The sequence below is a fragment of the Pleurodeles waltl genome, chromosome 11, assembly GCF_031143425.1.
Source record: "Pleurodeles waltl isolate 20211129_DDA chromosome 11, aPleWal1.hap1.20221129, whole genome shotgun sequence".
Classification (NCBI taxonomy): domain Eukaryota; kingdom Metazoa; phylum Chordata; class Amphibia; order Caudata; family Salamandridae; genus Pleurodeles; species Pleurodeles waltl.
Genome location: NC_090450.1, coordinates 152458394 through 152473979, shown reverse-complemented (window position 1 = coordinate 152473979; position 15586 = coordinate 152458394). Strand labels below are relative to the sequence as shown.

The 15586-nt window shown below is 45.7% G+C and overlaps 1 protein-coding gene across 1 annotated transcript in view; it reads right to left on the bottom strand.

Annotated features, from left to right (window-relative positions):
- Positions 1–15586, bottom strand: part of DHX36 (DEAH-box helicase 36) — a 275760-nt gene that overhangs the window by 118008 nt on the left and 142166 nt on the right. The window lies entirely within an intron of this gene.

Below are 15586 nucleotides of genomic sequence, written 5' to 3'. Positions count from 1 at the left end.
AGACTCAATATGTTTAGCCTACTCATGGCTTTCTCAATTTAATGGAGTTCGATCAAAGGCGTAGGTTGCAAGAAGCATCCATCTGCTAATACATTTGGCACAGTCTGATGAATCCATACAAACTTTGGCAGACTTTAAAAACATTTTGTTGATTATGTTTTAGTTAGATCTGTTTTATTTTTTTGGGGGGGGGTGGTAGGGTCAGTAAATGAGACTGCACTTAGAGCTTTATTAGTAATAAGTTTGTTGTGGTGCAAATAATCTGCATGAAATTTGGAAGCTAGGAAACTAAGGCTAGGCATGCCCACAACCAACCTCTGCTGCACGTAGCCAAAAGCTGACGGGCACAGGGACAGTGGAGATTAGGCACCCAGGAGGCTGAGCGATGTGAAGGCTGGGCGACTACAACAAATTGGGAGCAGACTCTGGCAGCATGCCCTGCCGTGCATATTCAAAGATCTTGTACAGCTGGGGGTTAGAAATGAAGTAAAGTAAAAAACAAATTAACTTGAAAAGCATCAGTTAAAAGTGAGTTATGCTTGAGGCTAAAACACACAAAACAAGTGAAATTGTCAAGTTAAGCTTAAGAAAGTGCTCAAAACATACCTCAAGGTCATCCACCATGTAGTTCTTAAATTAGGTCTTTTGTCCATGGTGGTCAAATGTATCTTTTGTTGTGTGGTGTTTGATTTCTTAAACAAAACTGGCAAATTTTTGTGCGTTTACACCTATGGGTCACAAACATAACTCTGTTTCCAAGAGACTATGCTATTTAGTACAACACAGCGTCCATGCTATTCTGATTAAAAGGATAACAGATGTGACACTATTGCTTACCGACTCAAATAAACATGATGGTTTGACACAGAAAAATAATCTCTGCCAGTAATCAAGATGCTTACATAGTGTGATTCTATTGCAATGCATTGATTCCCTCTTAGTAACCTGTTTCTTGTTATACACCTGTTGATAATTCACACGAGAAACCAGCAAAGCACAAAATAAACCATGTAAGCAGATGTGCCAAGAGTAAAAATGCTACTTATTGCCATTGTTGAGAGGGCAGAGAGGGGCATTTTGACCAACTGTGTGAGCCTCTAGCATGTTACACTGTGCATGTGTGTGTATGCATATATATATGGAAAATGTCACTTACCCAGTGTACATCTGTTTGTGGCATGAGACGCAGCAGATTCATATGCTGTGCATTATCCTGCCATCTAGTGTTGGGCTTGGAGTGTTACAAGTTGTTTTTCTTCAAAGTCTTTTCGAGTCACGAGACGGAGTGACTCCTCCCTTTCGGCTCCATTGCACATGGGCGTCGACTCGTGTTTTAATGACTGGGATTCTAAAAAGTGATGTTGTATGTGTAATCTGCAGATAGGCAGAGATTGCAGTGAGATGGATTTTAATGGAAGAGAATGCTAGATTAGACTTCTGTAAGTGTAATAAGTAGCTTACAATGTCCTTTGTGGAGGCATGTAGTGGTTGAATCTGATTAGTGTGGCAGTAGCAAACAAATCTTTTCCATATGTTTGCGTAACAATGTCTTGGTGTAGGTTTTCTTGCTTGTTTAATGACCTCCATATACTCTTGCATAAGACTTAAATGTCCGAATTCTAAGGCTTCAGGAGCCAGATTGCTAGATTGAGCGATGCTGGATTTGGGTGTCTGATCTGTTGTTTGTGTTGTGTTAACAGATCTGGAATGTTTGGTAATTTGATGTGGGGTATTACTGATAAGTCCAACAGTGTTGTGTACCACGGTTGGCGAGCCCAGGTTGGTGCTATGAGTATTAGTTTGAGTTTGTTTTGACTTAATTTGTTGACCAGATAAGGAATGAGTGGGAGAGGGGGAAAAGCGTAAGCAAATATCCCTGACCAACTGATCCATAATACATTGCCCTTGGATTGAGGGTGTGGGTACCTGGATGCGAAGTATTGGCATTTTGCGTTTTCTTTTGTTGCGCATAGGTCTATGTTTGGTGTTCCCCAGCGGAGGAAGTGATCCTGTAGGATCTGGGGATGAATTTCCCATTCGTGAGTTTGCTGGTGATCTCGACTGAGATTGTCGGCTAACTGATTCTGAATGCCTGGTATGTATTGTACTATCAGGCGAACGTGACTGTGAATTGCCCAATGCCAAATCTTTTGTGCTAAGAGACACAGTTGTGACAAGTGTGTCCCCCCTTGTTTGTTGAGATAATACATTGTTGTCATGTTGTCGGTTTTGACAAGGATGTGTTTGTGGGCTACCAGTGGTTGAAATGCTTTTAATGCTAGAAACACCGCTAGCAGTTCCAAATGATTTATGTGAAGTTGTTTTTGCTGATTGTCCCATTGACCCTGTATGCTGTGCTTGTTGAGGTGTGCTCCCCACCCCTTCATGGAAGCATCTGTTGTGATAACAGCTTGAGGCACTGGGTCTTGGAATGGCCGCCCTTTCTTTAAATTTGTAGGGTTCCACCATTGAAGCGAGAAGTGTGTTTGGCGGTCTATCAACACTAGATCTTGAAGTTGACCCTGTGCTTGTGTCCATTGTTTTGCTTGGCACTGTTGCAAGGGCCTCCTGTGTAATCTTGCATTTGGGACAATGGCTATGCATGAAGACATCATGCCTAGAAGTTTCATTACAAACCTTACTGGGTAGTGTTGGTTTGAATGTATGCTTGATGTTACATTTTGGAACGCTTGGACCCTTTGTGGACTTGGAGTGGCAATTGCTCTTTGTGTGTTGAGTGTTGCTCCCAAGTATTGTTGTATTTGGGATGGTTGCAGATTTAATTTCTGGTAATTTATAGAGAACCCTAGTTTGTGCAGAGTTTCTATGACATATTGCGTGTGAAGAAGACACTGTTGTTGAGTGTTGCTTTTTATTAGCCAGTCGTCTAAATATGGGAATACGTGCATGTGCTGTCTCCTTATGTGAGCGGCTACTACTGCTAGGCATTTTGTGAATACTCTTGGGGCTGTTGTTATCCCGAATGGCAGCACTTTGAATTGATAGTGTACACCATGCATTACAAACCTTAAGTATTTTCTGTGGGAAGGATGGATCGGTATGTGGAAATACGCATCCTTGAGATCCAATGTTGACATGTATTCCTCCTTTTTTAGTAAGGGAACCACGTCTTGAAGTGTTACCATGCGGAAGTGGTCTGATTTGATGAAGAGATTCAATGTTCTGAGATCTAAGATAGGTCTTAACGTTTTGTCCTTTTTTGGAATTAGGAAATATAGTGAGTAGACGCCTGTTCCTTTCTGATGATTGGGTACTAGTTCTATTGCTTGTTTTTGTAATAGTACTTGGACCTCTATTTGTAATAGGTCTAAGTGTTGTTTGGACAGATTGTGTGTTCTTGGTGGCACATCTGGCGGGAATTTTGTGAATTCTATGCAATAAACATGTTGGATAATTGATAAGACCCATGCGTCTGTGGTAATATGTTTCGTTTTGAAAATATGCGGTTAGCCTCCCCCCCCCCCCCCACCCACTGGTGATAAGTGTTGGGGTTTTGTGACATTGAAGTCACTGTTTGGTCTGTTTGGTTTGGATCCCCACACCGCCAAAGCTAACCTCCACCGAGGAATGAAGGCCGTAGCCGACTGGATGAAGGACAACAGACTGAAGCTGAACTCAGACAAGACTGAGGTCCTCATTCTCGGACCCACCCCATCAGCCTTGGACGACTCTTGGTGGCCCACGTCACTAGGCACAGCCCCGGAACCCACGGACCACGCACGCAACCTGGGGGTCATCCTCGACTCCACTCTCTCCATTACCAGGCAAGTCAACGCCGTCTCCGCGTCCTGCTTCAACACCCTCCGTATGCTCCGCAGGATCTTCAAATGGATCCCCCTCGACACGAGAAAAACCATTACCCAGGCCCTCATCACCAACAGACTCGACTACGGGAACGCCCTCTACTCAGGAATTACAAACAAGCGCCTAAGACGACTCCAACGCATCCAGAACGCCTCGGCCCTACTCATCCTCGATGTCCCCCGCCGCAGCCGCAGCCACATCACACTCCACCTGAGAGGCCTGCACTGGCTCCCCGTCAACAAAAGGATCACCTTCAAGCTCCTGATCCACGCACACAAAGCACTGCAAAACACCGGACCCACCTACCTCAACAACCGACTAAGCTTCTACACCCCCACCCGAAGCCTCCGCTCAGCCAACCTCGCCCTCGCCACAGTCCCCCGCATCCGAAAAACCAACGCCGGCGGCAGATCCTTCTCCTACCTAGCCGCCAAGACCTGGAACACTCTCCCCACATCCTACGACAGACCCAGGACCTGCTGGCCTTCAGAAGACTCCTCAAGACCTGGCTCTTCGACCAGTAGCACCCCCCCTACCCAGCACCTTGAGACCCTCGCGGGTATGTAGCACGCTTTACAAATGCAGTGATTGATTGATTGATTGGTCTGGCTTAGTTTGGTTGCTTGGAACTTTCCCCTTCCTCTTGGGAATTGTCCTCTATAGGTACCACGAAACCCTCCTCTTTGATATTGTGCCTGATAGGTGGGTCTGGTTTGAGAGGTGGAAGGCTCTGATGTTTGCTGTTCGAAAACCTCCTCTAAATTGTGGTTTCCTAAAGGTGCCTCTGACTTGTGGGGAATAGAGCGCGCCCATGGCTTTGGCTGTGTCAGTGTCTTTTTTCAACTTCTCAATTGCTGTGTCAACTTCCGGCCCAAACAACTGTTCCTGATTAAATGGCATGTTCAACACCGCTTGTTGGATCTCTAGCTTGAATCTGGAACTTCTTAACCACGCATGCCTGCGAATGGTTAACGCCGTGTTGACCGTTCGTGCTGCCGTGTCTGCCGATTCTAGTGCAGACCTTATCTGGTTGTTAGATATGGCCTGTCCTTCTTTCACAACCTGTTAAGCACGTTTCTGATGTTCCTTGGGCAAGTGCTGTATGATGTGTTGCATCTCGTCCCAGTGTGCCCTGTCGTATCGAGCAAATAGGGCTTGCGAATTAGCAATCCGCCATTGATTGGCTGCTTGTGCTGCCACTCGTTTGCCCACAGCATCAAACTTTCTGCTCTCTTTGTCAGGTGGTGGAGCATCTCCTGACGATTGAGAATTTGCTCTCTTTCTTGCTGCTCCTACAACCACTGAGTCCATGTAAGTTGTTGTGTTATGAACACAGGATCTGTTGGGGGAGGCTTGTACTTCTTCTCAACCCTAGGCGTGATAGCCCTTCCCTTAACCTGCTCCTGGAATACTTGTTTTGCGTGTTTGAGCATACCCGGGAGCATTGGCAGACTCTGATAGGAAGTGTGGGTGGATGCTAAGGTGTTAAACAGGAAATCATCCTCTATTGGCTCTGAGTGCATTGCTACGTTGTGGAACGTAGCTGCCCTGGATAGTACCTGCGTACATGCAGTACTGTCTTCTGGAGGTGGCGGCTTTGTTGGATAACAATCCGGACTGTTATCCGATACTGGTGCATCACATAAGTCCCATGCATCAGCATCATCCTGTGTCATCCATGTATGTGTGGGTGACTGCATTGGAGGTGTTCCCACTGGTGACAGTTGTGGTGAGTGCGGTGGGGACGGTTGTGGTGAAAGCCTTGGTGGTGGGGATTTGTCTCTAACCACCTTTGCCTTAGGCTGCATTTCTGTCTCCTGAAATGCAAGTTTCCTTTTAGATTTGATTGGAGGTAAAGTTTGTATTTTTCCAGTCTCTTTCTGGATATGTAACCTCCTTTGTGTATGGTCCGGTTCTTCCATACTTAATTCCTGCTCAAACCTATGTCTTTCCTTCATTTGGCAGGAAAGTACTTGCTCTTCTGTGTAAGAGCTTCTTTTTGGCTCCAAAGCAGCTTTTTCGGTACATAGGTTTCAGATATAGTCTTTTTCGGTTCCGAAGATATTTTTCTCACTTTTGGTGAATCGAACTCTCGGTGTCAAGATCATTCGGTGCCGGAAACCTGACCGGAGTCGGAAGTCTTCGGCAAATCCCTGCCCTTCTTCAGTGCCGATGTTTGGTCACCTTCTTTTCGATGGGTTAAGCCATGGCCTGTTTGCGGAGCGTCCCCTTGGCCTTAAATATCTTTGTGTGAGTTTTGGACGGGGCAGGATTACTCGCTGTTCGCTGCACTGTCGAGGTTCAGTCACTTTCGGATTCATCTGAGTCCGATCCCTGGAAGGAAATGCTTTCCTCCACTCCGACGTCGAGTTGCTCTCTCGGTGTCAACGCCATTTGCAGTCTTCTTGCTCGTCGATCTCTTAGGGTCTTTTTCGATCGAAACGCTCAACAAGCCTGGCAAGTATCCTTCCTGAGTTCAGGTGATAAACACAGATTACATACCAGGTGCTGGTCTGTATAAGGATACTTTGAATGACACTTAGGACAGAAGTGAAAGGGGGTCCCAGTCCATTAGTCTGGGACGACGGGTGTGGTCGGGCCGACCAGGCCTCTGTGAAGAACGGAAGCCCCGAAGGGCCGCCGGAGCGCTCTTGATGTCGGTGCCGATACACTAACCCGGTACCGAACGATAACAATACCGTAGAATTTTCGATAATTTTGCTAACATTCCCGATTCGAAATACGGAGCGAAGAGGAACACGTCCAAACCCGATGGCGGAATGAAAACAATCTAAGATGGGGTCGACGCCCATGCGCAATGGAGCCGAAAGGGAGGAGTCACTCGGTCTTGTGAACCGAAAAGACTTCTTCGAAGAAAAACAACTTGTAACACTCCGAGCCCAACACTAGATGGCAGGATAATGCACAGCATGTGTATCTGCAGCTACACATGCCACCGAACATATATGTGTGTGTGTATATGTATATATATATATCCTACTGGCAGTCGTCAGTAGATCGTTCTAGTTAGGACCTAGTTTCAACAGAAAACACATATTTTAATGGCCTAAACCTTCAGCACCATTTGACAATCTTCACAAACATTTCCAAAAAAGTGCCCTCTAGGGTCAGGCTGTGCATGAAAAGTTTCATGATGGTCAGTCAAGTGGGGCTGAGAAAAAGTGGTGTGGGGTGGGTCAAAAGAGGTGAATACCCATGTTAATTCCCACAGACTTTTTAGACATGCCTGCAGTCCGAACCGCTGGATGGAATTACAACAAATTTGACACAAAGGTTGCTTTTGGTGTGCAGATGAGCATATTTTAATACTTGGTGTAAATCTGTTTAGGAGAAATTAAAAGGAAACCCAGATTTGTATGTATAAAGGGTTGTGACAAATTTGCGAACACTGCCAATCTCGCCAACAATTCAACCAGGATGTGTCGGCAGTCATTTTGAGACTCAGCTTCAGCAGGGGAGGGTACAGTTACAGGGATCTCCCCGGGGTAAAAAGCATTTCTTTTCAAATATTTGCAATTTTCTCGGGATTTAATGGAAAAAAAAAAAAAAAAAAACTCAAGCGTGGTCGCCCTCACCTGCTTGTATTTTCTCACCCAGGTGGACCAGATCCAGGACATCCTAGTTTAAAAGGGTGAGGGGGGAAGAAGGGGTGCATGGGGCCCCAACTCTTTGGGTTTACTAAAGTTCCAGGGACTCCACCTCCCCAGAACAGTGACTGTTATAATGTATGCAGGAGGCACAGCGCAGCTGTCCCGGGGAATGCCACATCCCTGGGTAAAATTGGTTTAAGGATGCGTAGGGGGCCTGCGTGGCACCCCGTGGACCGCCACCTCCCCAGGGCAAATGCAATATAAGGAGGGGGACGCGCTCTTGGAGACTTTTATGGCCCTGAAGACCGCCACCCCCCAGGTAAGGCTCCTGCTACCTTCTGAGTTACCCACCCTCTGGGAGGTAGCTGTTTGCTTGGCGGGAACTGACAGCTCCCACCAAACGAAGATAAACAAAGCTATGCTTTCAGCAAGCAGGAGCTGTCAAACAGCTTCCGCTTGGTGATACAGACTTTTCATCTCTTTTCCTGCACTACACACACATACATATATGAGTATAATGAATCAACCCTAAGTATCTCAGAAACAGTGGTTCACAACTTACTTCGCCAGTTTCAAACAATAAGTGCAGAAGCCAAAACAGATCCAGTAAGGAGCACTTAACCTAATCCTCACTTTAATAATCTGATTAGCCCCAATATTATGAGGTCAGGTGTAAGGCCAATGTGCACCTCCAACCGTAAATATTTGTCACAACATCTCCAACTAAAACAACACCCTATCGGAAACCATTCTACAGCTAAATCTAGAAGTATCAGCCTTCATTTAGCATCAGTGTCATACATTTAGTTGTGAAATTATATTACTGGAAGTAATATCTATGCTTCAGGTGTATACCTGTAAATACTTCATGCAGACATTTTAGCAATTCATACCACTCAGGCAGAGTTACTTGTGTGTTAGACTTACTCATCCTAGAATTGGAATACGGTTTCTGGGACATAACCGTTGATTACCAAGCATTTGATATAGTTGATTTACTCTATCCTATGTTGCAATCGTAACAAGATTGTTCAATAAATGAACTTTTTGGTTGACCTATATTCAATGGGAATTATGTCTTAGAAATACTTTAAAAAAAAAAAAAAAAAAAAAAAAAACAACCAGACCACTCTTTAGAGTTTGATCGTTATATGCATTGATACTTAAGAGCAGTGTAATCACATAGCTACCGAATAGATGAAAGTCCTGGTATTTCTCATAGCTCTCAAATTTGCTTAGAGATTTCCCCACAAAAAGTTAAGATTTTTCCACAAACGTGCATAGTAAAGTCAAAATTCAGTCACATGTCAAAGAAAACCGCAAATAAGTTTAAGAACAATTGAACTATATTTTTTAAAAAGCATTCTTGGGTCCTGAAACAAAAAACAGAACCCTTGAGTGGATGTGGAGCGTCATTTTTAGGTTAAGGGTGCAAGCGCTTTGAACTGTTGTAAGTATTGTGGGCTTTTAACCATGCCCACCACAAGCCCATCACTTCGACTCGTTTGTGGGCTTGTCTTTCAAAAATCCTTTATCATCATTGGTAAATGCTTCAAGTTTGTCCCGCCTTGCAGCGGTTTTGTTACCGTTTTCCAGACTGCCCATGTTACATTGATAATTGTACAATTGCCGATACATTTGTTTGTGAGCGAACTTTTTTCATTTTGCATCTCTCCATTGCACTTATGCTCATGGCGGCCAAATCGCTTTTAATCAGCTCGCTTGTGTCAACTGTAACTTTTCATTTTCAATTTATGTGGCAAGAAAAGTCCAGTTAGGAATTTACAACAATAATAGCCCTAACTCAAGCAAATGCGAGACTCACTGCATTGCAAATGTTTGTTCAGTTTTGTGCCACTGTCAAATTCATCAGTCCATTGGGGGCTCAATTATACTCCTTAAAAACAGTAACACTGCAAATGTGAAAACTATTCAAAATCTGTTTTTTCAACATAGGTTTTTCTTTCAATTCCATTCTAAAGTGATTATTATTCCAATTAGCTTTGAAACCACAAGGTAGGAAATAAAAGAGGAAAGGCTTGAATAAAGACAAAAATATGTGGCAAAAGGATTATTTTACCCATCTGTGAAAGAGGCAGCAAAGTCAACAGTGGTGGTTATCCTTTAAGCCATCTCAGTAGAGTCTAACATATTAATCCACCCTCAAACACATGCAGACTGCCATCGCAGAACACGTGACATGGGGCAAACCATTTTGAAAACACAACATGGCATGCTCACTGTGTGCCATGCCCAGATACACTACATATAGGTATCCCCTATGGCACACCTTAGAGCCCTAGGACAGGGTGCATTATATTACATGTGAGGGCCCCTCCACATGAGCAGATAGGACGCTGTGATGTCTAGTTCCATAGCTAGATATAGCAAGTGATCAGGGAGTCATCTTGAGGACATGCACTGAACACTGGTCATTATAAGTGATCCAGCAACAGATGGCTGCACTGAAACTGAATGGTGTTTGGTTTCAAACACCTTGTCTTAATAAATCCATACTGAATCCAGTATTAGATTTATTATGGCAGGCACCCAGGGGGCACCTTAGAGACACCCCTTGAATACCTTACTGTCTCTCAGTGTGATGGCTGACTGGTACTGACCAACCAGCCACCACATGCCGGTTTCTGACCCCTTGCAGGTGACAGCCCACGCTCCCAGAGGCCAGAGACAAGGCCTGCTCCGGAGGAAGGCACCTCCTGTAGGATGGCTAGCAATCTGATATGAGACCCTGGCTTCCCCCAGAACTAGGGAGTGCTGCCCTCTCCCTTGAGGCATATTTATCACCAGAGGAGGCAGGAAATTAGTTATTCAGGAGGTGTGTTACACTTCTAGCCTAGTCACAATGCTAAGGTGGGCCCCCTGGAGTGAACACTCGAAAGGTTTTCACCATCTTGTGTTTCGTGAAACTAGAACTCTGGCCCAGGAATATGCCCACTCCCCACAGTAAGTGTTGATATAGGGGGTGTAGTCACCCCAGGGGTAAGAGGTTCATTAGTAACTACCCTACACACCCCTAAATTCAGTATTTAAACCTCCCCCTGACTCCAGGAAATCAGATTTGTCTACCTGAGAAAAAGACAAAGTAGAGCCAACGATGAAATAACTGTGGACCAGCACCGAAACTGGCATGAAACCCTACCTGGCCGCTACTCTCACGACAATTGTAAGAAAAAACTCGTCTTGCCCTTGCCAGCCTCCCCAAACTCTTGGAGGTCTGTCCATTACTAAGCCAATCAAAAAGCAACTCCCTTGAGGTGGAGTAACCACCGCCCTGCACCTGCAGGCATTGAACGCATCTGCCCGGAACACCATTTTGCCAACCATCAGGTCCACCAAGAGACCAACTCACCAAGAGGAGGACATCGAGAGTCCAGTAGGTCAGCCCAGTCGCTTCACCAAGTCTCAAAACAATGACCTTTCCCAGTGCTTCCCTGCACCAATACCTGGGATACTGGAGCCCTTGCCAGCACTAAGGGTTGTTGCATGCCCAGCCCGGCCAGCACCAATGCCAACACCAACCTGCCGATGAAGGGTGTCAGGATCTTGAAGCCATCACCAAAAGGGGCCCTGCAGTTTTGTTTTCTCTCCCTCGCCAGGTCACCCAAAATCAAGTGACAGTCTCTGACTTGAGTGACCAATCGGACAAAACACCTCAGCCTCCAAGCCCGGGTCCACGTCAAACGACGTTGTCTTCATGCCCCAGAGACCATCAAGAGCTGAGCACCGCTGTGGGTTCTGCCGGACTGTTCCCCAGTACCCACCTGCTGCCTTTTCTTTTGCAGGTACTTCCCCATTGTCTTTACCGCACAGCACTCAAGGCTATCAATGCCACCAACATGTCTGCACCCGGACACACCAAGCCAGGTAAAACCGAACTTCTGGTGGTTTCTTAGACCTTGGACCCTAAGCCCCTTAAATCCAGAAGAAGAATCCTAAAAAACACTTGCAAGTATTTCAATGCAGTGTAGGTTTCTCCTAAAGGATAACATTATCATGTTTTATGCTCATACCTCAAATCCGACAGCTTGCTACTTGTAAAGTTTTTCTTATAAAAAAGCTATAACACCTTGCACCATCAGGAACTACAGTTAGCAATGTCAAAGAGTTTCCAATATTGATTATCTTAGTGTCAAAATACATATAAAAATGTATGTTATTTTTCTAAATTTAATCTCAGATTTCTTAATGAGTGTGCCATTTATTGAATGTGTGTACAACAAATGTTCAATACTCTCCTCCGATAAGCCTAAGCTGCTCGACCACACTACCACAAATACAGCACTTGTGATTATTAAAGTAGGTTCCTGTAGACAATGGTTGTCTGGGCTGTCTGCATGGTGTACCCCTACATATAGTACACTACATAGATAGCCACCTTCCTACATCAGTTCTTCCAAACGTTGTAACGCCAGTCTACATCAGTCAAACTATCACCCTGCTGGCGTTCTAGGCTCCATCTCACCCCATTACGGAGGAGGAAGGCTGTTATTTGGATCACAAAAGTGTTCAGCTTTTACACTGATCATACAAGAGCGGACAATCAGCTCTTGGTGGGGTTTTCCGGAGTAGAAAAAGGCACAGGAGTGCAGAAGAGAACCATCTGTGGCTGGACTGTGCGCTCCAATACAATCTGCTATGCAATGGCTAAAAAGCAGGACAAGCTTCAGCAAGGACTACGTGCTCTTCCTACCAGGGCCAAAGCTGCTACCACTGCTTCCACACAAGGAGTCCCTGTACGAGACATATGCCAGGCAGCTCCTTGGGTGCCCCTTCATATCAATCAACCAGTATCTGTAAAGTGCGGCACTGGCTCCTGTGGGGGTATCTGGGTGTTGGGCTGTGAAGTCTCTGTAGAAGAGCAAAGCCTGGAGTTACTCCCTGAAGTCTGTGAGGGTGGGTGCAGTGCAGACGGTAAGGGGCAGGTCATTTTTGGCTTTGGCAGCGATGAAGGGGTGCCACCGTTGCAACTGTGACTGATACCTGGTGTGTGTGCAAGGGACAGTGAGGAGGAGTGCAGGTTTCTGGTGGGCTAATGGAAGTTCAGTCAGTGGTTGATGTAGCCCGGTCCTAAGTTGTGTAAGGCTCTCTAGGAGTGTGTGAGGACATCTCTTCTGGACGGAAAGCCAGTGGAGATCTGAGGGGGTGGGTGATGTGGGTGCATCTGGGGAGAACAAGGGCAAGTCAGGCTGTCAAGTTTTGTATTGTCTGAAGTCTTTTGAGGAGCTGGTAAGAGATGTCAGTGTAGCGTGCGTTGCTGTTGTCGAGTCGGCTGGTGACGTGGGCCTGGGTGACTGCCTTCCTGGTGCGGACTGGTATCCATCTGAAGATTCTGTGGAGCATGCGGAGGGTGTTGGACCAGGTGGAGGCGACTAGGTTGATCTGCCGTTTCAGTTCGCTGATGAGGATGATGCAGAGCTTGCATGCGTGGTCTGGCAGGGTGTGAATAGGTCAGAGTTTGGTTGGCCACCAGCTATGGTCCCTTATGGATGTGTCTCTCATCAAGATCAGCACTTTGGTTTTGTCTGTGTTGAGTTTATGGCAGTTTGGTTTCAACCTGTTGGAAACTTTGATCATGGTGTTGCGGAAATTTGTTCTGGAGGTGGCGGTGTCTTCGGTATGCGAGCAGATGTGCTGAGTATCAACTGCGTAGGAGAGGATGTTGAGTTCATGGGTTGACGATGTTGGTCAGGGGGTCATGCGGGTGTTGCACAATGGGGGCTGAGGGATGATCCTTGGGGTACAAAACACATGATATTTTTGGGTTTGGAGGTGAACGGATGCAACTGCACAATCTGGGTCTGTCTTGTCAGGAAGGAGGTGAGCTATTTGAGTGTGTCCTCCTGCATTCCAATGCTATGGAGCCTGTTGATGAGTGTGTGGTGGGAGGCAGGGTCAAAAGCAGCTGATAGATCGAGGAGGATCAGTGCAATGGTTTCCCTGCAATTGAGGAGTGCTCGTATGTCACAGTGGCAGCAATGAGGGCGGTTTCGCTGCTGTGGTTGTTACGGAATCCTGACTGGGAGCAGTCCAGGAGGGTGTTTTCTTCCAGGTAGTTGGTGAGCTGAGTTGACTGATGGCCTTCCCAAGTACTTTTGTGGGGCAGGGGAAGAGGGAGATGGTCTGTCATTTTGGAGTTCGTTGGGGGTCGGCGGAAGGCTTCTTTAGGAGAGGTCTGATTTCCGATTGTTTCCATTTGTCTGGAAAGACTGCCGAGATGATGGAGGTGTCGATAATGCTGGTGAGGTATCTGCTGATGTGGTTGGTGTGGAGGCTGAACAGGTGGTAAGGGCATGGGTTGGTGGATGCCCCGGATTGGATGGATGACATGAAGGCTGCGGTGTATTCTATAGTGAGCGGTGTCCACATGAAGATTGTTCTGTTAGAGTGTGCTGGGGAATCGAGTGAGCTGAGGGTGGAGATTATGGATTGGAGTCAAAGATGTATTATATGGTTGTGATCTTGCTGTGGAAGTAGTCTGAGAGATGTTGCAGTGTTCCTTGGAAGGGTGGCTGATGTTCTCTGTGACTGCTGGGTTGGAGTATTCCTTGACTATTCTGAACAGATCTTTAGTGTGGTTGGCTGCTGTATTGATGCAGGCCGTGATGGATGCCCACTTGTCTTCCTTGGAGGTAGTTGCTGAGGGCTGCTTTGTGAGCAGCTTTGTTGGAGGGGTCCCTGGTGGGACGCCATTGTTTCTTGCATTGGTAGCAGCTGCGCTTGGTGGTTTTGAGCTCTGGCGCGTACCAGCTTGTTAGTCTTGAGGTTTTATTGGTTCTGGCTGTTTTCAGTGGGGCGACTGTCAGCGCATTCAGTGATCCAGGTGAAGATATTCTGGACGGCCTGGTCAAGGTAAGAAGAGGCCTTGGGTTGAGATGCACTTGGGGCCTCGTCCATTGGATTTCTGTTACTTTGCCCCAGCTGTGGTATTCAGGTTTGTGATTTTTGGTGGTGGTGTATTGGGCGCCGGCAATGGTGAATTGAATGATGCACTGGTTGGACTAGGTGATTTCAGTTATGTGGCTGAATTCAACTCGGTTGCTGGAGACGAAGATTTGGGTAGAGTGTCTGTTGGGCTTTGTGCATCGGTGCGGTGACCACTTGGTGAGGGCTAAGTTGCTCAGGTTCACGAGGAAAGTGGTGGAGTTGGTGTTGTTGTGGTTGTTGATGTGGAAGTTGAGGTCTCTGAGTTGAGGTCTCAGAGTACATTCATGAAGCGTTATTGTCTGGGGAATCAGGTTCACCAATAAGGGAATTTTTCCCCTCAGTTCTGCAGGACTTTGTAGTTTGAGTCTGTTCGCAGACCCACCTTCAAAGAGATAAAGCTTTGTATCTATTCAAAAGGTAAGGACTCTGTGGCTACAAGCCTCTATCAGAAGAACAAGTTACTTACATTCAGTAATGCCTCTTCTGGTAGAGATTCTATTTAGCCGAAGATTTCTTACCGATCATCCCATCCTGCCAGTTCTGAGATTGGACTCTATTCATTAATACACCCCCAAGTCTAGATATCTGCATACTGCCCACAACAAATATCTTGGGGCTGTGTATCTGGAGGCACAGACACACAAAGACAGACACACAAAGACAGCTCTGGATCCGCACTGGTGGCATGGAAAAAAAGGAACTGATGAAAGAGCGCAGGTGTAGTGACTATATATGCTCTGCACATATTCAAAGGTGAGGAATCTGCTTTGAGCAGTCGTTATTGGAAGAACTAACTTTTATTAAATATTTCAGATGCCAGTTCCAGCATTGGGACTTGAGAGAACAATGAATCATGGGCCAGGGTCAACAGTTTCATAATCTTAGTAGTTTTTGGAACCATTTCCACCAGAAGGGTTAAAATCTTTATAAGAAAAGATCACTGTCCCCAGAAGTTGAAATGCTTCTTATATAAATTATTTGTAGACCTTAAAGCAACTTATGTAAAAAAAAAAAAATTCTTTAGTGAACATACAATGTCATGTTTAGTTTTAACAATAAAAGCAAATAACTATCAAAACATTTCTACTGCATAACTAACCAGTAAATATAAGCATGTTTCGATGGAGTACCGGATATGGTTGTAGGTGTTTGTCAGAAGAGAGAAATAATCATAGTCTATTAAAGTTCCTGCAGGTTGTAATCAC